The sequence below is a fragment of the Heliconius melpomene genome, chromosome 17, assembly GCF_056956725.1.
Source record: "Heliconius melpomene rosina isolate 202511_hmr_F chromosome 17, ASM5695672v1, whole genome shotgun sequence".
In the NCBI taxonomy this organism is placed as follows: Eukaryota; Metazoa; Arthropoda; class Insecta; order Lepidoptera; family Nymphalidae; genus Heliconius; species Heliconius melpomene.
Window position 1 is genome coordinate 14934338 of NC_140405.1, and position 23001 is coordinate 14957338.

The window sequence follows — 23001 nt, forward strand, 5'->3', positions numbered from 1 at the left end:
ATAATGTTTCTCACATTCAAAGGTTTCTGGAAGAGATCTTCTCTTTAAGGGAGAAGTTAGCCTTACATATTTTCTATTATAAATTTTCAGTAGGTATATCTCGTTCTGTTCGCACATAATTAAAAAATTCACATACATTGAATACAAAATATTTTTTTCTCGCACAAACGTAAAAAAACCGAAATAATGCCAATTGAACTTTTGAATCGGTCAGTTAATGCGCCGCCATGCTGTTTCTAAAAGTGTCATACATTTACATAAACAGTTGTGTTTATTTCGATACACTCACATTTATTGACTCGATGTTTGTTTAATTTTAAAAAAAATATCGATTATTAAAAATAAAACGATTATCGATATTACCTATAATAATAGTGTTCTTGGTGAAATTACAAACCAATCGTCTCGTGTGCCAATAAATAATGGATATCATTATAAAAGTATTTTATTAAATGGTTTAACAGTCTCAGATTTGTTTTGCAAAAGGAATATTAATTAATAATTATAAAGTGACCAGTAAAAGTCTCGTGTAATGTTTGTCAGTCGTGTCTTAGTGGAACAACATCTACTTTTAAAGGTGATTATTGTGGGTTCGATTCTCACTCGTGGGAATAAAATATTTCATATTTTCATTTCTTCGCTTTCGTTACGAAGCAAAGCGTAGAGTTGAGTTACCCCACTCACCACGCAATGAATCAAGTTTTCAGCGGAAAGTGGGTAATGTGTCTTTATGAGGAACGAAATGACTTAACACTTGATTCCCAGGTTCCTTCTGCTTAACCTGCCCCATGACGAACACAGCGTGAAGCTAAAATAATAAATAAACATCATAATGATCTGATTCATTTCGCAACATGCATTTATTGATTTTGTTGTTTGTTTAATTTTCGTTTATTGTTCAGGAAACATTATATTTAATAATGGCAATTACAAAAAATTGGGATGTCGAAAATGTTTTACATTTTTGTTATTTAAAAAAACAAGAAACAAACAACAGGTGAAGAGAATATTCTTTGGTGATAGTACCTATTTAAAACTTATAGTCGGCGTGGCGCAGCGGCACGAGGGTGTGACTGCAAACAAACTAAACAAGGGAAGCGTAGGATGTCCTCCAGCTACCAGGGGTACAAACTGACTGACCATAGTTGAAGATCCAGCTCAGCAGTGGGCTAGGAGAGGAAGGTTCCCTCTGCCTCTGCCATTAACTATGTTTTCACTGAGAACGAAGGAATTAATTCTTTTCATTTCCCCGCTCTGGTAGGCAAAGACATTCTCAATATGCAATGAGATGCGCCGGCGCTAGTTTATGCAAATTGTTAAATTTGAATATATAATACCCACACGTATTTTATTCACCTGTTATATAACGGTTTCACATACTGTCTTTTATCGTCGACTTTGCTCTCGTGGTGGGAGTGCCAGAGGTAACTGAGAGGCCCACAGGTATAGTGGGTTATATCTAAATTAATAATATGATTTAAACAATATATGTAGCTAAACCAAAAATTATGATTTTAACCAAAAAAAAAATACTTCTTCAATTTCTACTGGATCCTATAATCAGAACCTAACCAAACTTTCATCAAACTACCCTTGACTTTCTAATAAAAACAGCACATACTCATACAAATTTAAAACTCATGTGATTTTCTCATGGACACCATTGTCAGAAATGGACTAAATTAAAATGGGACCACACGGGAAGCACCAGCTTTCAAATAAAAAAAATAATAATTAAAATCGGTTCACCTAGTCAATTGTTTTTCTCGAGTAGGAATCGAACTCACAACCGTCGTGTTATTACAATATAAAAGACAAAATACGGTCACAACGTACCTACGAACAACCATTTATAAAGACCTGCGTGTTGTTACTTAGTGTATTGAGACAGAGATCAATGAATATGGTTTTTTAGACTTGCTGGAGAAAGGTGGGAAAATGTTAGATTGTGTGAGAAGCCTAGTTCACAAGCAAAGCTGGTGTTTGTTGATTCGCTATACTATCATTTTACGTGTACCTAATTATTTTTTCTCTCCCCAAACCTGGAAGAGATCGCTCACTTAGCGATACGTATCTGTCATATTTAAATGTTCCATATAAATGTACCTGTAAATGGTTATTTATTCGTTTCCCCCTGTTAGCAGGGTAGGCAGTGTGGCTCTACGAGACAGCTCGTTGAGTGTCGGCAACCAACGCCACAGTTTTGTTTTGAAGCTACAACCTTCGCGTCACTTCAGTGCAGTCACCTTCACCATTATTATGTATAAGAAGAACAGCATCGCTTACCATGTGCAACATCGATCTAAACAGAGATCGGTTTTGAAATCGACCTCGGGGGGAAAAAAGCTAGACGCAAAAAGATATATTACTTGCGGTATGTAGTGCATTTCGATATATTGACATACAAACACACATACAAACAAACGTATATGTATATATACTTTCTGAAAAAAAAAATATACTAATATATATATACCTCCGTATATATATATGGGTGTAACTTCAATTTCCGTTGACTATATAAGTGTATTGTAAAAAACAAATATATTGAGTGACTCAACACCAAAGTGAAGAAATGAAAATATTAAATGCTTCATTTGTTCGAGCGGGAATAGAACCCACAACCAGTCTCGTTCGCAATCACGACTTAACATTAACACCGCGCTTTGTTTGATAAGGCATTAACATTGTTTTACAAGAAAAGAACCTCCCATCTACACAAAGCTTGGTATTATCGTAGAATATTTTATCACGGTGTTAGATGATTTGGAATTTATGAACTTAACTTTAGTACCTACGCATATACGGACACATATGAGGAGCCGTTATTTTATTTATATTTAAGCTTCGTCACGTATTTTAATAATTTCCATGTAAATATACTGTCTCTTTAGAAAATATATATAAACCTTTACTCGATGATCGTAAATTTGATGTTTTTTTAACTTTACGATTTAACCCCCGCGGCTTCAACAGTAGCGGGCCAGAGCAAAATAGAGACCTCTTTCACCTTAAAACATAATTTTCAACTTTTTTCTTTTAGTTTTATTTATCAGAATCAGAATCAGTAGTAGTTTAATTTATAATTATAATTAATAAGTAGGTTTTTTGAAATCGTCTTTTTTTTCTTAACTTTCGATTCGTAGCAAGGTAGGCAGAGAGCACGTGGGAGGGTGTTTAGAGCTTTAGACATTCCGTTTCCATTAAGACGTTCCCTACTTCCCATTAACCTTTAAGTATGGACGTCGGGTCTGACAGACCAGGCAGTTCTACGAATTCTACAAATCGGCCACTTCTCGGTGACCTCCGCCACTGAGTCTCTCAGTACCTTTCGTATTAATGACAAAATGAATGTAGATAGCAGTGGTTGTGTCTCTGGGTTCAAAACACGTGAGTATTTAACTTTCTAAACGGGGCCTGGGTCTGTCAGACCCGACGTCCATGTTTCCCATACATGAATGATTTATATTTATATAATATTACAAAATATACTTTAATATTTTAATTGTATTATTTGTATTCAAATGTTTTATTGTTTTATATCATATATTATTTGACATTGTTTGTTATATATTTTAGTAATATAAATATTATTTACCTAAAAAAGATTAAATTTTTTTAGTTTTTATGATAAAATGGAAAAAAATGATCGACCTAGCACGTCAGGGACAAAAATATCGGTACTTTATAATCAACATCAAACAAAAGAATTGGACGACGACATTTTATAAAGAAAATAGCACTTTATCAAATAAAAAGACGCGTTTTGTATACTAAACTACTCTAAGAATTGAGAATGACTTTGACTCGCGTTTCGCGATCTGATCTATCATTTTTTGAACATGAAGCTAAAAAAATAGTTTTGGGATCTTGAAAAACATGTACACTTTGCCCCCAAAAGATATATAGAAACACAACACATACTTATGTTGACTGCAATCGTCCTGTTTGCCTACAATGTTGAAAGCCATTGTGTATCGATGTTCAATAATACCCTATCTTGAGGTGTTGTCAAAATTTTTATTTTATAACATAAGATGTAATTTCTTTATTTTTTTTATTCGTTAGACTTTATATTTTGTTAAAAAAATATTTATTTTATTATCTGTCTTTTTTTTATAGTATTATTTTCTTAAGAGTCATCCCATGTGGCCAAAGACTGAAATTGTGACTTTAAGTTACTTAAATCGTTGTGATGCGTAAACTTTAATAAAAAGCGATTTTATTTATATTGATTTTGTTTGATTTGAGGCTATTCATGTAAATTAAAACATAAAATTATTTTCTTCCTTTAAAAAACAGTCGGAATATGACCAATAAATACACTGGTCTGACAGACCCGACGTCCATATGTATGTTATAAAAAATTCACGTCCATAGTTAAAGGTTAATTAGTTGTTTTAAACTTTTTGTATAAAAACTAAAACGTAGTTCTTAGTCATGCCAATCATGTCATGGATTTAAATCTAAGTAGGTACTTCAACATTTTAAGCGTGTCTATAGCAGAGTACCTATGCAGAGGAAACCTAGTGTTAAGACATTCCGTTCCCCACGCGACGCCCATATTTCAAGACATTGCGTTTTGAGTGGCGGAACTCAACCCCGCGCATTTTTTAAAAGTACTTTATCTATATATTTAATTTAAACCAGTATTCTCGTTCTGGTGTGTCAGTCATGCGCCCGCGCACGCTATTCACTGCACGCCTTATAGATACGCAATAATATAAAATTTCGAAATGCTTCCTTTATATCAAATAACTTGTGTAGTAAACTAAATTGTTATGTTAGCAATTATAGTGTGCTAGTTTTTTTAAATTATTACTTGTCTATTTAAATTACGTATAAAATTTTATTGTTTCATAGACAAATTTTTCAGCTCTCGCATGTTCCCTCACAACAGGATAGACAGATTGAACCTCGTGTTTAGTTTATAAAGAAATAGCATTTTTCAACATTAATTGCTTATTTAAAGAAACACAAAAGATTTCGAGATTATTATACATATTTTCTTTTAAACACTGCCGCCATATTGGCTTTATATAAATTGACCTTTGACACTCATGATGCAGACGAATGAATGGACACCTCATTAGTCGTGTGTTAAAACGCAAAAGTTTGTTGAAGACATTATATAATGTTTAGATAGAGAATTAAGATATTTTTAGTAACGGAGAGCAGTGGATATATTATTATAATTACGATGTTTTCCCTATTATCTCAAACCTTACTATTAATCTAGTAAATGTTATTTAAACATGTATTCTAAAGTAAATAAATACATTTTGATAAAGCACTACAACGCCTCTATGTCAGAACTGTACGCTCTGAACATGACTAGTACAAAATATTAAAATGAATTTTTAGATTATTGATTCTGCGAAGCCGGCATACATTTTATGTAATAAACCCCCACAAGTGTTATAGAAACGATAACACATACGGGAAGTTACACACACTGGCACGTTACATAGAGCCGTTGCCTACGTATAGAAAAAAAAACTTCAAAATAGTACGGCTTCGAATTATGAAAATTTCAAACCGGCCAGTACTGGCATAAGGTTTTTAAGGTTCATTTTTGTTTGCTACATAATGTCTCTCCCTTTCGCGCGGCCGAACGCTTTCGAGTTTTCCCGTACGCGTTCAACTCAAAAATACGCCAAAATATTTCGAAAATAGTCTGTCATATCGCCGTGACGCGGTCGGGCGCCGCGTAGTTACGGACACAGTATATAGACGGTTGTTAACGCCGTGGAATTTTCCAACGCTCGCTCGTTTTTCCATAATTTCCAAAGTCGGTTTCCTTTTTTGCTATTAAGTATATATATGAAAGTAATGTCGATACGGTCGTTATTAGCTTGGCTCGACTATTAACTGTTAACCGGCTAAGTTAAAATGTTACCATTCTCATCCGCTCGCCCCGCTCCCCGCGTATATTTAAACCAGCCAGATTATCTCATAGAAAATTCTGACAGCTCGGTTACCGTCACAAGAAATAATGTCGTTTTTATTACATTTTTTGATAAATTATTATTGTAGTTTCGATCCGGCGGCGGCTGCCCTATCGATTTTCCCATTCAGCGTTCTGTGTTTGGTATTTTTTCAAAAGATCTACCTTTCCGCGTCTAAACACTTTCGAAAATCGGTTTTACAATTATTTTCTCGCGGCGAGCGGACGTCGGCCGCGTTATTGTACTATGTAATTGTAAATTGGTAATAATATCTTTCATTACAGTGTAATATGGGTTAACAGTACTAGAGGAATATTTTATATGAATAACTAGTTGACACAGTGCTATGTTTGATAATGTTTATATAGTGACTTGTGAGAGATATTTTATTTTGTTTGTCTATTTTAATAGTTAGTTGTGTCTACTTGTCTGGTGCATTCCGCTTGTGAAAGTAATACGTTGGATTTTCTTTTTGTGTTCACGGATAATTGTCTGTCTGAATGATAGACATCGGATGCAAAAGGATTTGTTATCTACGTATCTAACATTCCTGTAAGTAAAGCTACGTAATAAACAAGGATTATATCTAACCGCACATATATTTTAATTCTACTACAAATTGCAGATAAACAGATTAAATTATATATTTTTTTGCTTATAAATCCATGCCTGTAATCATAGTGACCTTATTTTACCATAATTTCTAAAGTTTTTTTTTTCATAATAGACTTAGATATAAAAAGATTGACCTTGTTTTACATTACTAGTAACTTTATATATGTTTAAAACCTTATATTTTAGTAAAAAATATATAAAATATTTTTTTACAATTAATTAATTTAATTATAAAATTGGGCTGTATATATCCAAATAAATTAAATTTTATGACTTTTTTTACGGAGCTATAGCTATAGTTGCTGGCTTTATGTTTTAATGCCATACACATTCCATATTATAAATGTCTCACTTCTCACATTCTTAATACCAAGTTATCATAGTGTAATTTACATGTATATATACAGTAAAGTCCATTCACTTTAGTTGCCCTGAACCAAAGGGATAAAACCTTGTAAAATCTGTGGCTTTTTATTTTGAGACCTTTGCTTGGATATAAAAACTAATAATTAAAAAATTTATATATAATCTGTTACATTATACTTATTTTTATTGCATGCTTAAGAAAATATAATTAAACATAATTCTTAAACTTTAAGGAAAATGTTAATTGAAATTAAATTTATTCAAAAAAAATAATTATAATATGTCTTAATTTCAATTTTAACATATGTATTTTTATATAATAATATATTCTTTGCTACATTTTCCCACGTAAATATAAATATTACATAGATTTTTATAGATTATTTTTGAATTTTTGGACTTGATATTTATCAATAAAATGGATATTAAGTGGAAACACCGGTTCAACACAACACAATGTTAGTAAGTGTTAGTTAATATATAAACTGTTGAATATGTATTTAAATTTATGTTAATGTTAGGAATCTATAATCCACATTAGCTCAGGATTAATTTTCTTGTGAGAAACAAGATAGTATAACATTCAGTTTTAAAACAAGATTTTTTTCTAGTTTTTTTAAAATTTATGATTGGGAGACTGTTTTTTAAATAATTAAGCTGGTTTTATGTTTTTCTTTTTTGGTTAATCTGTTATTTTATATTATTATACTTAGTTATTATATATTGCTTATACATTTCTTAAGTCAAATTATCAAAGAGATTACAAAAAAATATTTTATAAATATTTTATCTAAGTAAAGTCTGTCTGTAAATAAGATGGTTATGTGTTGAATCCTCACTCAAATGATTATATTTAATTTTATTTCCATTGGTCACCTCTCATAGTCAAAGATCCTCCACTCAACATGTAGTGTTGAAAATTGGGTGGATCATACTTCTATACTTCTTTGGCAATTCAAAAGTGTATATAATACTAGTCTTTTATAATAATATTATGAATTTTAAATTTGAATTTGTACTAATATTATATAGATGAACAGTTTTTGTTGGCTGAACATGCATGTACATCTCAGGAAGTACTTCAAATTTAAAAATTATTTTTGTGTTGGATAGACCATTTATCAGGGAAGGCTATAGACTATATTACATTATGGAAATTATTTGTAATATTCTTAGTTATTCCATTTGACAAGCCGCTAGTAGGAGCTGGTTATTATAATGTTATGCATAAAAATATTAAAATTAGGCAATAAAAGTATGTTAACTTACTCGGGTTAATGACTACCACTGAACTAATCATGAATTAGGAAAATATTTTTTTTATTTCCTTTGCAAAACTAAATGTGGCCTTGACATTCTATAGTGAAATAGATATTACCGTTTAATTTTGATTATTCTAATAAAAATGCCTAAGTAATATGTATTATAATTAGTTTTACTAGGTTTAATCTGGGCTAAATATATTATCTGCCTAGATTTCTTAAATATTTTTTTATAAGGGAAATAATAATAGTTTTATTTCTCCTACAATACTAAAACTGTTTCTTTTTATTTATTTTGTATTTTAAATTATTTCTCTCTGATGTTCTCTTATATATAAATGGAGAATATAAACGGTTTTAAACTTTGTCAACTGTTAAGAAAATCTCTTAGTTTAAAAAAAATGTCTTAGTTTAAAACCTTGTTTAAATCTTCAAATCCAAAATAAGTACAAAGTTTCAATGATTTTCAATAAAATTAGTAGTTATATTTCATCTGTAGTTAAAAAGTTATTCAAATATTTTTTTTTATTATAATATTAAATTTACATTTTAAAATGGACTTGATCTTTAGATAAAATTATTATATTTTTTATGGCTTAAACATTATTTACATAGATAAAGTATCAATTCCACAGATAAAATATGTAAAATTTTTCCTCATTACACAATTTTATTTGTTCATTAATGATAATATCGTTTTTTGGGAGATTTAGAGTATAAATATTATGAAGTATTTATTATGCTTAATAGATTTTTTGATTCAGATACTTTTTTAAAAATTAGATTTGTGTAGAATGTTAATTTATGTGAATTTTTAAAAATCTTTCAATTTTTTTTACAATAACAAGTTTATTTCTCTCTCTCTTTCTCAACTTCACGCTTTATCCAAAATATAGAAGGGTAGGCAGAGGGATCCTACACTAGGATCCCTCTGTCTAAAAACTCCGCTCCCCACTTTCCGGAGGCACTTTGTTGTGTGGTACTCAACGCCGCGCTTTGCCCGAACACCAGAGCGAAGAAATGACAATATTTCGAGTAGGAATCGAACTAGCAACCGTGGCGTTACAATCAGACGCTGTGCTCCGACGGTAGCATTAATGACCATACTATTTATTATATTATGAGATATAAATAGATTTTTTATTATGTTCCATTCTGCCTACTATAACGTATGCGGGACATAGAGTTATATTATCCAAAAATTGTGTAGGATATAATTTATTGTGCATTACTTTAATGTTTTCGTCTATTTTAAGCTTTTATTTTTAAGTAATCTATATTATAGAGATGTAGAATTTGTTTGGTTAAACACATGCTAATCTTAGGAAGTCCCGGTTCGCATTGTAAAAATACGACTCAAAATATCGTATAGTCCATTCATCGAGGAAGTCTGTAGGTTATATCACATCACGTTAATCGTTCCTACGCCTTCCACTTGTACATGCGATATGCGGCCAGTAATGGCGGAACTCAAGAAATGAAAATATACATTTAACCCACAGCCCCTCCGCTTCGACACGACTGGTCTCTTATTCGATTTTGATAATTGTAAATTAAATGTACGTATTTTCTGCAGATTATTTAAACAACCTAACAGGTTGACAGTAGGTAGGTCCAGTAACTCAACTTAAAATAGTTATCTGTATATTCAATATTTATTATCTGTGTAGTTATTTGAATGTGCATTGCAATTAGTAAATGCTGTGTTGAAAGGCATTTGTATTTGTTTGCATTTCTTATAAATGAAAACAAGTTTCGAAATCAGTTTTTTTATCTCTAATGTCCATGTCTGGTTATAATGATTGTGATTAAATTAACTTTTTTTTGTAATATTTTTTTCATTTTTGAAGGTTGGTTGGCAAATGCTTTACTGTATACAGCCGTAGCGATAATAAATATTTGGTCTTAGGTTTTTTTTACCTTAGCTTTTTTTAGCAAGGTTAATCCCTAACGAGTTAATCCCAAACGCTACCGTCATCAACTTCTTCATGGATGGAGGTTCTTCGGAGAGCCCTCATGCTATTTACGTGACCTAACATCGTCAATACTGTGTATTCGAAGATCAACCGAGATCTCGAGCCTGCCCTTTTTTTCGCCATTCTTTCTTCACGGATTCTCTCAACGTCCTCAAATCACTTCATACGTTCTTCTTCATTCTCACTGTAACATCCTCGCCAGTGACAAAATTTTATAATTTTCAATAATTTAAAAACTATAATATTAATAAGTACATCAGAACAAAAAACAATAGTTGATGAGGAAAATCACGCATTTTTTTTTGTCAAGCATTTATATTGCGTAAGTAAATATAGTATTTCCATTTCTTTAATGGCCAATATCACCTGTATCACTTTGTCTGGTGATCTTCAATACAAATTATTGAGATCGTTGACCCCAAGGGAATCAATTGTACTGTTAATCGTTACGACGTTAGTAAACATTTGATTAAAATAAATCTTAATTTTTATATAATGGCCGATTTATGGAGGTCAACGTTTACATATAAGAACTTAAGGATCTTCTTTCTTTACTTCCTTTTCATTTTCATCTGTATACACGATGTAACCTTTAGGTGTATTTTTTTAATTCCTGATTTTAAGATCAATCACCTGATCCTTAGTCTTCCTTCTTACCAGAGCTTAGTAATTATATAATTTATTCCCCCGAGTGGGAATCGAACCAACAACAGTCGGACGATTATAGATATGAAAGTTTGTAAGGATGGATATTTGTTCTACTTTCATGCAGAAACTGTTTTTGGATGAAACCTTATAGTAATGTAGCTTATATATCAGAATAACACAGAGCATACAATTTATGTAAAGATTTTATATAATTTGGTTATAATATAAAAATAAGTTTAAGCGGGCGAAGTGGCGTTTAGGCCGCTACTATAATTTTGGTGGACGAGAAGGAGCGAGGTAACAACAAAAATTTTTGTATTTGCTCGTGATAATGTTATGTACACGCGATAACAGTATCTTTATTTGTTTATTAAACTTAACTTTTACTTGACTTTTGAATTTATTTTTTGTTGAATTTCCTTATAGTACTAGTATTCGTCGCCCGTAGCTGTTTGCGTGGGTTTTAAGACATAAAATGGAAAATTCTAGTTTTTTACGTTTCCCTAGGGAAATTCTTTCTTGGTGTTCCCATACACTTCTCAAGGAACCAAATATACCAAATTTCGGCGCGTTGTATCGGCTGAATTTTCTGTCAGTCACTCACGTGTTTTTACTGTCAAAAATACACAATATAGATCTATTTCCTTTCTTCTATTTATATTCTTCTAGATCTATTTTCTTTTCTATACCTAATAGAAAAATAAATCTATTTTTAATTTTATCTCTTGAACTTCTAAATAGCTAAGTATACCATCAGTTCTTAAAGTCGGCCCTCATGTAGCCGTCGTGCCGTAGTAGCAGAGCCTCTCTCTACAAACGCGATGACTATAGGTTCGATTTTGGAGGTATATTATATATATTTAATTTTTTTTGCTTTGGTAGACAAAACGCGGCGTTCATTTCCGCAACTCAACAAACAATATATAGAAAATTATGCATTAAGAAAGGAACAGAGTGTCTCAACATTTAGCTCTATATATGCGGGTTAAAGCGTGAAGCTGCAATAAATAAATATGTTCCTAAAAAAACTAAGTAGGTTAGACCAATTTGGTCTTAACGACCTTCAATTATTAAATTAGTTAGTTAAAGTTAAAATTGACAAAAGTTGAATCGACGTACAAAAATATATTTAACCATCATACTTGTTAACTCGGAATATTTTTCGCCATCCCTTTCTGTCCTAAAAAAATACAGAAAGCTAGAAAAGGATGGCAGATCAAAAAATAGGTCATATACCTATCTCGTTCTAACGTACATGTAATGAAAGGGACAGCGTTGTGAATAGTTTTGACATATAACTGACCATAGACGTTATATTATGCTATCGTCGATCTAATGCCGTTTCCACACTACGCTTTGTGAATACCTACAGGTACAGATTAAACTAAAAATGTTTACTAATAATAAATATCATTTACTTATAATAATAATAATAATACTTAAAGTGTACAAAGTTACCTTGTTTTTTTTTAAATTACCTGTTTTCAAAATCGACATTTAAATGTTATGGAAAAAACTACAAAAATATATTTTTTTTTCAAGTATTTTTTAAATTATCATCTTCATTGATGAGTTAGGGAGTATAAATAGAGAAAGAGTGAGAGAGGAATAGAAACGCGGAGAGAGGAATATGGGCAACCCTTAGCTACATTAAACTTTATCGATCAATTTTAATTACTTCGGCTTGTGGAATTCGTCAGATTATATATTTTTCGTAATCCTTGAATTATTCCTTTCAAAATTAAAAAAAATTATCCACGCTCGAGAATGTCGAGATAACGTTTTTTTTACAGCTTGTAGCCCTCCCCCTTCTTTACGTTACTATCAAATTGTCAGATTAGTGGAATATACACGATTTAGCATGTAACTAACTTACCCTACCTTAATCTGACGCGCTCGAGAATGTCAGATGATCAATTTTTTTTACAAATCTGATCCTAGACGGGCAGCCATATATATGGGGCTCATATTTGGTGGAAGTACGTAACCGAGTACAAGGAACCCCAGTATATTAATCTGCCGCGCTCGAGTAAATTCCGAAAGTCCCCTCTTCGTTACCCATACTATAAATTTTTCGAAAAGGTTTTTCTAAGACATAAAGCTTCTAAAATATGAATCTTATGTCTAACTTTTCCCAAATTACATTTGGTTTCCGAGCTGAAAAGAAAAAATACAAAAATGTAAGTGCGATGTGAGTTCAAATTCCAGTGCACTAGCTGTATAGTTATGTCAAAAAATTATAAATATAAATGAATTCATCATTATTGACAAATACATTTTTCATTGTTGAAATTATAATTGTAAATATATGTATTTACGAATGCTCGTTTTTTTTCTACTTAACTGCTAAATTATACGGTTTAAGCTTGAATCGCTTTTGGTGTTGAAAAACTCATGTACTGTCAAACTGTTTTAATTTTGATGCGGTTCTTTAAAATAATTATTGACAGCATTTTTAAGAGATATATAAATTTTAGTTTATGAACAAAAAATAATGTATTTTGTTCCACCACCCAATCAACACAAGCCGCTCACACTCGAGCCTGTGCGGGCAACATTTTACATTCAAAGTTGAAGCCGTTGTGGATCGAACGCGATGGTTTTTGGTTCAATTCCTATTCTTGGGAAAAAAGATTTTTTTTATTTTGTCGCTTTGGTAACAAGACATTTGGTATCGTAGCGAAGAGTCTACGGGATATAGTAATGTATGTACATGAAGTTACATATTTATAGTGTCTTAACAGGCAAATATATGTTTTATGTATAATTTGTGTACGTACATATAGCCCTTTCTCTGTAACATCGCCGCTATTGAACTGATTTTGATAAATGGGGCGTCAATCGATTTGTCTACATCACAAGTGTCATCGGCTATAATTTGTTTGATATATTCAATATGGCGGCCGGATTTCTGAAAAAAAGACATACTTAAAAGACAGAGAGAGAGAGAGAGTTTGTCCAACCACACGTAACTTAAGCTCAACCGGGGTACTGTAGCAACGTCACCGGCCTGTAAAGTTAATGAGCATTTAAAGATGTACAAATGCACCTCATGTACCATTTTTTGTAAAATTATATTAATACATACTTAAATACATCACTAACGTGTATCACATGAATCTCATACTTTAATTATATTTAAGAGCTTTTGTAATTTTTTTATTATATTTAAGTGTTTTAAATGTGCTTTACCGATTTTAAACAGCTTAGTAAAAATGACATCTGCCACTGCAGTTGATGTTAAAACATATGAGAAGGGCAAAAGAGAGTATTTAATAGGGTTGGCAAAAGGATTTTCTGCTAAATTTCCAAGACATTGCTTACGAACTCCGCAGCTGCGCTACGCTGCCGGATCCGAACCCACAATGTTCGTGAGACATGTAACGACTGATCAACAACGGTGCCAGTATAAATATGTAAAAAATCAATTAACGAGTCGAGGCGCGGACAGTACGTTAAACTCACGCGATATCGATTATCAAATCTGGAGCGAATTAATGTTGCGTCGAAACTCGATTCCCACTCGATACGATACTCGAATGAACATTAATTAATTGTGATGGTTGCGGGTTTGAAATTTGTGCAGGGGAACATTTGTAATAGCTGTTGAGTTTAGTGCAAACCGAGGAACGGAATGTCTTAAGTTTGTTCCTCTTGTTAATGGGAATGGAATGGTCAGGTAGGTGGTCAGTAGAGGTAGGCGAGCAAGTGTCACCGAGGCGTCGTCGTAGTGATTAGTTACAGCGATGGTCAACGTACTCCAGCTATTGAGCCCATTTATCGAGGAAACCTAAAGACTATATTGCATCACATTTATCATAAACAAATACTAGTGACCCTAATTGGGACGGAGTGTCTAAACAAAAGGTTCCCTCTGCTTTCCGTGCTATGTGCCGGATACCATGTGAGAGAGTACAGTGATAAATCACTAAAGAACGTACCCACATACCAGATTTTAGATCTTTCTATGCCACGCAGTTCCTAATAATAAGAAACATTGATCCTCACAAAGTTTTGTAATATTAGTGGGAAATTTGATAATAAAAAAATAATATAAAAATCTTGACTGAGTAAAAACTAGAAAGATAAAATTAACTCAATAGTTTTGCCAAAAAGGATTATTTAACATTTATATTGTTATTCATAATTCATATAAGGATCCCATAACTGGGAGTGACCGGCTTGTTTTGAATTCTTGTATTTATACCATGTGTTACCTTTTCTGATCTTTAAATAAACCATTTTTTTGCGGACGTGTGACGTTCACGTATGTGTAGGTATATCTGTTTTAATATTGTAAACCTGGAGAGTTTGTTTGGTTGACCGCGTTAATCTCCGGAACTAGCGATTCGAATTATTTTTGTTTTGGATGGCTCAGTAATTGAGGTACCTGCGGTCAGAGATATAGGTCCTTAGTTCCATTGGGCCCCTTGGGCAAACAACACTCTGTTCTCCGTTGACCACTCGAATAAGGAAGCAAACGTTCATATAGACTATAATCAATGCGGCCGTATCACATTACACATCGTCCCTCTTATATCTATCATAATTAAAACAAAAATTAGACATTTTATATGCATTTGTTTTTTTTTAAACATAATTTACTGAAACCCAAAATGTCATTTAAAATGTTTAATGTTATTTAAGAAATTAATAAATTGTTAATCAGGTTGTAAATCGCAGAATTTTAGATTGTTGCACTGATTATGTCAAATTTAATTTTTAAATGAGCAATTGAACGTCTAGAAGTGGTGTAATCAAAATGTTTTATGTTCATATGCATTTTATTGTGATATCTATTTATAATGCTCTAGTTTTTATTTAGTTTTTTCAATCTAGGTAGATTTAATTTGAAATTTCATCAAACCTCCCTCGCTTATTCCTGGCCTTGTTAAAGCACGGCGTTGAGTTCCGCCACACGCTGCCCTGCTAGTTGCATTGCAGAATGAGCGTGTCTATCTGACAAAAGCTATAACCATAAAATGTATCGAAGCACTGGTTCAATTTAGCAACGAGTGTGAGAAACACACAAACAACATCATTTGGTAGAACCTCTTCAAAAGAAATGGGGTATAAGTTCAATTATGTCATATAATAATCTAATATGATTAGCATATTGTTTAAATATGATAATATATTTTAGCTTCACGCTGTCACGTAAGTAGCTGGGTTGCTGTTACATATCTCTATAGCTTGGGGGTCAGAACGCTTGGACGATTTCCAAGAGTGCGGGTTCAAATCCCGCTACGTGCGCAGGGGCACTACTTACACCCGTTTTGCATGTAGGCAAGGATATAAGACTTGTAGGTAGTCAATATTTTCAGCTTTTTTATGTAATACATTTACCATATCTGTCAACCTTTTAGCGTATCGAGTAGCAAGAGCCACTAAGTGACTCATTAATGACAGACATTATGAGAAAAGGTTGTAATTTCACATTTTTATACGTACATTAGCGTTATTTCCAACACTGTCATTTTTGAAAAGGCTCTGCCTTCCCTAATTTAAAGTGATGTACATGCAAATAAAAAAAAACAGTATCACGCTTTTTCACGCAAAGCACGGCAGATTAATTCGAGTGGAAAATGAGGAAAAGGAATGAAATTTTGAGACTTGATTCACTATACCTAATCTGCTATATATGGAATATGTATCTCTGCATAACCCTAAGCTAAAAAATACAAATATTTGTTAGGAATATTTCCGGTCGTGGCACTGAGGCACAAGCGGTAAACGTGACAAGTTGTGGGTTCGAATCCCACTCGAGGAAATAAAATACTTAATATTTTAATTTCCTCGCACTGACGTTGAGTTGCGCCACTAGACTACTAAAATTACTAAGTTAAAAATATTTTCATTTTCTTCTTCTAGTGGGCAAAAACCAGCGTTGAGTTCCGTCAATCAAGACTCGGAAAGTCTATACACACAAAATTTTCTTTCCTTTCTCTATTATGTTTTACTTGAAATAGAAATATCTATACATAACTATATAATATTATAAACGTTTGGTTGAACGCGCAAATCTCAAGAATCACTGGTTATTGAAAAAAATCACCTAAATATCACCTATTTATCATATAGATATTATAGAATGAAGCGTGACAGATGAAACTCTGATATATTTAAGAACGAGTAACGAGCAAATATTTAATGCTGAAACGAGTTATGGAATGCGGTTTTTACTTTTTTGTCAATTTTACCCGTAAAATTGAACGGCTCCAGATGAATATTTTTCCGAATAATTATAATAAAAAAAAAGGATTTAAATTCCTTTTCAAAATAAAAATCAATATTTAAATAAACATCGATTTAAATGTTGATCTTTTAAAATTTAATTCGATTAAATTTGGCAAGGTTCAAAATAAAAACTTATTTAAATTACTTTAAAAATTAAAATCGATTTAAATATATTTTAGAAATAAAGATCCATTTCGATAATTTTTGAAATAAAAATGACTTTGAAACGGAAGATACCGTTTTTTCCCGTTCCCATAGAAATTTTACAAAAAATATCTATTTTCATATGCTCCCTAATCTGTCTTTTTCTGCTACTTCCATTCCCCACTTTCCGCCCAATTCTGGAGGCATTACGTGTTGAGTTGCGGGGTTCAACGCGGCGCTTTGCCTCGTTACGAGTTGAATCTCGAGTACGAGATCTCGAATAGAAATCAAAACTACAGCCTATCTATCGCGTTTACGGTCGACGCTTGTGCCCCGGAGTCACGGCTGGTCTCTATACTGGCGCTAAACTATCTACATGTCATGTTGCCGCTCAACAATGCCTCAATAGTTCGGCGGAAAGTGAGAAGCGGAGTGTCTTAACAAGAAACGTAGTGCCTTCGTGAGGCTAAAAAAGCTAGATGAAGCGCCGCATTGAGATCCCACCTTCCAATACGCAAATCGGGGGTGCGTGGGGAACGAAGTGTCTGAAGAGTAGGTTCCCTCTACTTACCTGTATGTAAGTCATCTAAAAGTCATTTAAATACGTTTAGTCTAGACACGTCTAAATACATCTAGTTTCAAAAATATTGCCTAAAAATAACAATAATTTTCAAGGACTTTTATAAGTATACCTATGGTTATCTGTTACATGTTTGAGCTTACTGTTGTGTCATTTTTATATTATTTATATGTTTTATATGCCACAGCGAGCTCAAAAATAGAATAAATTAATAAAAATCGCCAATCAAAAAATATGTTTCTTAATAAACATTAGTTTCCTAATTTAGTGGACATTCAAATCGAAAATTGTACATTTTATTTAAATGGACCTCATAGATGATGAGCATATATATCAAAGTTGACTATAAAAATAATAATCTAGTCCCTATTTCTAATAAATGTCTCAAAGTCATAACACAGAACATACGTAGTTTAAATCGTAACATTCCTAGCTTCCTGACACTAATAAATAGAAGCCAAGTGAAATGGGATATTATTATATTAACTGAATGTTGGCTACCATCTGTATCCCATGTTCCGCTTATAGAGGGTTATAGTAGTACTTCTACCACTCGTAATTTTACCCAAAACGAAGGGGTTATTGTTTATTATCTCGAAAGTATCAACATTAACATTGAAGAGGCTAACCTAAGTAATGCAAATTGTTTAGTACTAAATATTAATAATGATATTATAGTTATGTCTATTTATCGACCACCGGGACATAGGGATACCACTGGTTTTATAGAAACACTAGAAAAACTTCTTAAGAGTTATTCTAAATATAAAAATATAATAATTACGGGTGACATTAATATTGACATTGTGGAACACTCACCTGATACTAGAAGCAACTACTACTTAAATATATTAGCTGAACATGGATTATTAGCAGGGCATACCCTTCCCACGCACGGGCGCACTTGTTTAGACCATGTTATGATAAAAACTAAACTAAATGTATATTGTTATGTCGCCCAAACGTCAATAACTGATCACGAGACCGTTTTTTTCTTTTTAACCCTAGATTCATGTGTTACACATGCTTTTAAAAAACACACTTGTCAACGTATTAACTTTGAAAAATTGGATTCATGTATAAAAACTATTGACTTTTCTGAAATTTACACATATAATGACGTGAACAGAGCTACTAAACACTCGATTTCATTGCTAAGTAATATAATACTAAGAAACACTACCTTTAAAAATATACCTAATAGAAAAATAAGGACTAAGCCGTGGATTACTCCAGGGATACTTAGGTGTATGCGCAATAGGGACAAAATGCATCAAAAATTAAAACAAAAACCAAACGATGAAATTTTGATAAAAACGTATAAAAGATATAGAAATTTTTGTAATACCTTATTGAAGAAACTTAAAAGAGATTTTGAGAGTCAGGATATTAAAAAGGCAAGCTCTGACAAGAAAAAACTTTGGAAAACATTGAAAAAGACCACCTTTCGAACTAAGGAACGAGTACCAGCCACAAACCTCCTCTCCGCTTTAGAACCCCAAAAAAGCGTTGATAAAGTAAATTCCTACTTTACTAACGTTGGAAAAAATTTAGCAGAAAAACTCTTGCCTAATTCATATCTGCACTCCTCTTCCTCCAAAATATTGTCGAGTTGTTTTATGTTACTTCCTACTGACGAGATTGAACTGAATAAAATTATAGATAGTTTAAAAGCCGACTGTGCCATGGGTATTGATAAAATACCCAATAAAATTATAAAAAGGTATAAACATATACTTATCCCTCCTTTGGTATATATATGCAACCTTGCTTTTACTTCAGGAATCTTTCCTGCATCATTTAAGACTGCCTTGATCATACCTATTTATAAGAGCGGAGATAAGAACCGTGTTGATAATTACAGGCCAATTTCGATTTTACCGTCACTATCTAAGTGTCTCGAAAAACTAATAAATAATAGATTAGTCCATTACTTAGAAAGATTTAATCTCTTGTCAACAAATCAATTTGGATTTCGTATCAAAAGATCAACATCAGATGCGGTGCACTCTCTTACAGACCATATAGTAACAGGCTTAGATAATAAAGAGAAGTGTATTGCAGTTTTTTTAGATTTAGCTAAAGCATTCGACACTGTTTCGATTCCAACCTTGATAACTAAATTAAAATGCTTAGGAATTAGGGGTCTACCGCTAGAGCTCTTTAAATCATATTTAAATGGTCGCTCCCAGATAGTTAAAATTGGTGATTATACTAGTCAATCCCTACCAGTAATATATGGAATTCCTCAAGGTAGTGTGCTCGGCCCTACGCTCTTCATAACCTATTTAAATGATTTATGCCAACTTTCTCTGTCTAATGGTATAATCATAACGTTTGCTGATGACACAGTCCTAGTCTTCAAAGCTGGCTCTTGGACTGACGTATACTGTAAAGCTCAGGAGGGTATCAACATAGTCAAGAAGTGGCTAAATAATCATCTTCTTACATTGAATGTTGAGAAAACAAAATATTTAACCTTCTCCATTAACAAAGTGTCGATTTCGTCTAATCTTCAGTTAACCGCTCACTCTTGCAACTTATCTCTTCAGTCTCGCTGTTCCTGTAAGCCGCTTCAGCGTGCTAACGTAGTTAAATATTTAGGTGTGGATATTGATCATCACTTAAGCTTTGAAACTCATATTAATAACTTAACAATAAGATTACGCAAATTAATTTACATATTCAAAAATCTACGCCACATTGCTGACCGTGATATTATTAAAACAGTGTATTTTGCGATCTGCCAATCCGTTATTGGCTATTGCATCACGTCTTGGGGAGGATGCTATAAGTCCCAAATGCTAAAACTGGAAAGAGCCCAAAGAGCTATCCTAAAAGTAAGTGCATTTCTTCCAATATTATATTCAACAAGTGAACTTTATAAACAATGGAATGTACTTACTGTTAGGCAAATCTTTGTACTACAAACGATTCTTAAAAAACATACAGAATTAGTTTATAACCCAAAATTAATTATCAGTAAACGTAGAAAAGGTACTGTATGTCCTACATCCACCCATAGAACCAATTTTTCTCGTAAGTTTTATGTTTTTCTTGGTAACTTTCTATATAATAAGTTAAATACAAAATTACTATTTTACGGCATGACTAAATTGAAAACTAAGAAAGCTCTTACCAACTGGCTCCTAGACATGACGTACGATTCTACTGAAAAAATATTAATTAACTAATATGTATAATTGCATAATGTATTCAAAATATAATAGATCGTTTTGAAATCCCTTATACATCCCTAAAATCGCTTATACATTCATATACTCCCAACCATTTTTCCTATAAAATTAATCAATACTATAAAAATAGCTGTACACACGCACACCCACACACACACCCACGCACACACATACCCACACACACACACATAGCCACACACACACACACAGCCACACACACACACACATACACACACACACACACACACACACACACACACACACACACACCCACACTCACGCGCAATCAACTTTTTAATGTAATATTTATTGTACTGTTATTTGTTTTCTCAATCATGTTAATATAATATTCTGGACTTTCCGCGAGTGGGAACCTGGCGACTCGTAACACAAGCCCAGAGCTTAGTACAAGCGTCAGTCTCATATGATTGCCTCCTTATCTTTCTGTTTGTATACAATGTGATGTGAAGAGAAATAAATTTTATTTATTATTATTATTATTATAATAATCAAGCGCGGGATTGTAAGTAAACGTGTCTGGTGGTCGATGGTAGATCTCTCATTCTTTTGTTGGTAGAGTCGAGATAGGATATTATAACTTTTTGTATAGAAACTATTAGGTACTATTAATTAGTAATACTTTGTCATATTAAGATCGGTTTTTTTTCCTATGTTCTTGGATCGTACTTATATTCTTAATTTTTTTTACTTTCTCCTTAGTAATTAACAATAATTATAAGTTCTCAGTTTCTTTCCTATTTCTTTCCAATTTATAATGTTTTTTTTTATGCAAAATATTAACTTTTTTGGGTTAGGTTTTTTATAAGTGAGTCAGTCACTGAAATGATGATCTTTGAACGTTAATATGTCAATAACCGTTTGAGCTCAATTGTTGTAACGCTAGGGAGTTTTAACAAATGGCTTAAATTTTATGCGCGTAATAATTGGATGACGAGTTATGAAGAGCTCAAAAGTAGCGATGCGTTTCCAGCTTCTCACTTGGCTGGATTTTGATTATCGGAAGGTTTTTACAGTTTCCAAAATTGATTTGTATTCTCTACTATATGAAATTAGTTATTGAACAGTCAAGGTCTATTTTGTATTTTTTTACACTTCCGCATGGTATGACTATCTTTGATTTAGCTAGATTACACTAAGCTGACGATTCTCTCTGAGTTTCCTTGATAAATGGACTATTTTAACACAAAAAGGAATTTTCAATACGGACTAGCAGTTCCTGAGATTACCGAGTTCTTGAACTGTTTAGTTGTATAATATAGGGAAACACGACGAGGCCAACCATCTAATTGACCCTAGGACCTATCCAGGTGTATACCTGTATAGGAGGAACATTTGCTTGAATTGCACTTCTCAGAAGCCATATCCTGCATTAAATAATTATGTCCGCGTAAAATGAGTGTATTTATAACGTCGCGGTGAAATCGAGTGTTATCAAATTCTTATTACTTGTCCCCATAACTTAAAATCGACTCCAACCAATTGTCGCTGACGTTGAGATTTTTAATCGTATCGAAAGCTTATTAAGTAAAACCAACTCCCAGAATTTGTTTCGAGGCCTTTCTCACGATCGGCGACTGGCACGCGATGAATTGCAAGAAGTGTATTGCTATCGGTACCCTTTTTTTTTCTTTTTATCGGTAAAATTCATAAAAATAACGCAACCCGTGTGTTTTGGGCGCGTTAGTTTTGCTGAAATACTATTTTTTTAACTAAATAACGTAGGTAAGTAAATGTACGGGTTTTTAGAATTACTTTTTAGATTTACCTAGTTTTTTTTGTTACATTAAGTGAATTTTAAAGAAAAATAATAATATTATCATCGAATCGATCGAAGTTACATATTCTTTGTAAAGCTCATTATGCATTAAAGGATTGGACATTCAGGCGTTCTCTAGAAACACAAAAAGTTGGCGCCCAAAACAGTACCTTGTAGCATACCTCATGTTTTCATATTTTTTTACAGCAAATATGTATTCTTTATTATTAATTATAAGAAATCCATGCGCG

The 23001-nt window shown here is 32.5% G+C and overlaps 1 protein-coding gene across 4 annotated transcripts in view; it reads left to right on the forward strand.

Moving 5' to 3' along the window:
• Window positions 1-5655: 5655 nt before the first annotated feature.
• Window positions 5656-23001, forward strand: part of LOC146530552 (uncharacterized) — a 58782-nt gene continuing 41436 nt past the window's right edge. For 2 of the 4 annotated variants that reach the window (XM_085200367.1, XM_085200370.1), the window contains exon 1: window positions 5841-6500. The gene's annotated coding sequence lies outside the window, so the exon portion shown is untranslated. Of the gene's footprint in view, window positions 5792-5840; window positions 6501-23001 lie in introns of those variants that run through there. The other 2 variants (XM_085200368.1, XM_085200369.1) reach the window with 2 other exon arrangements.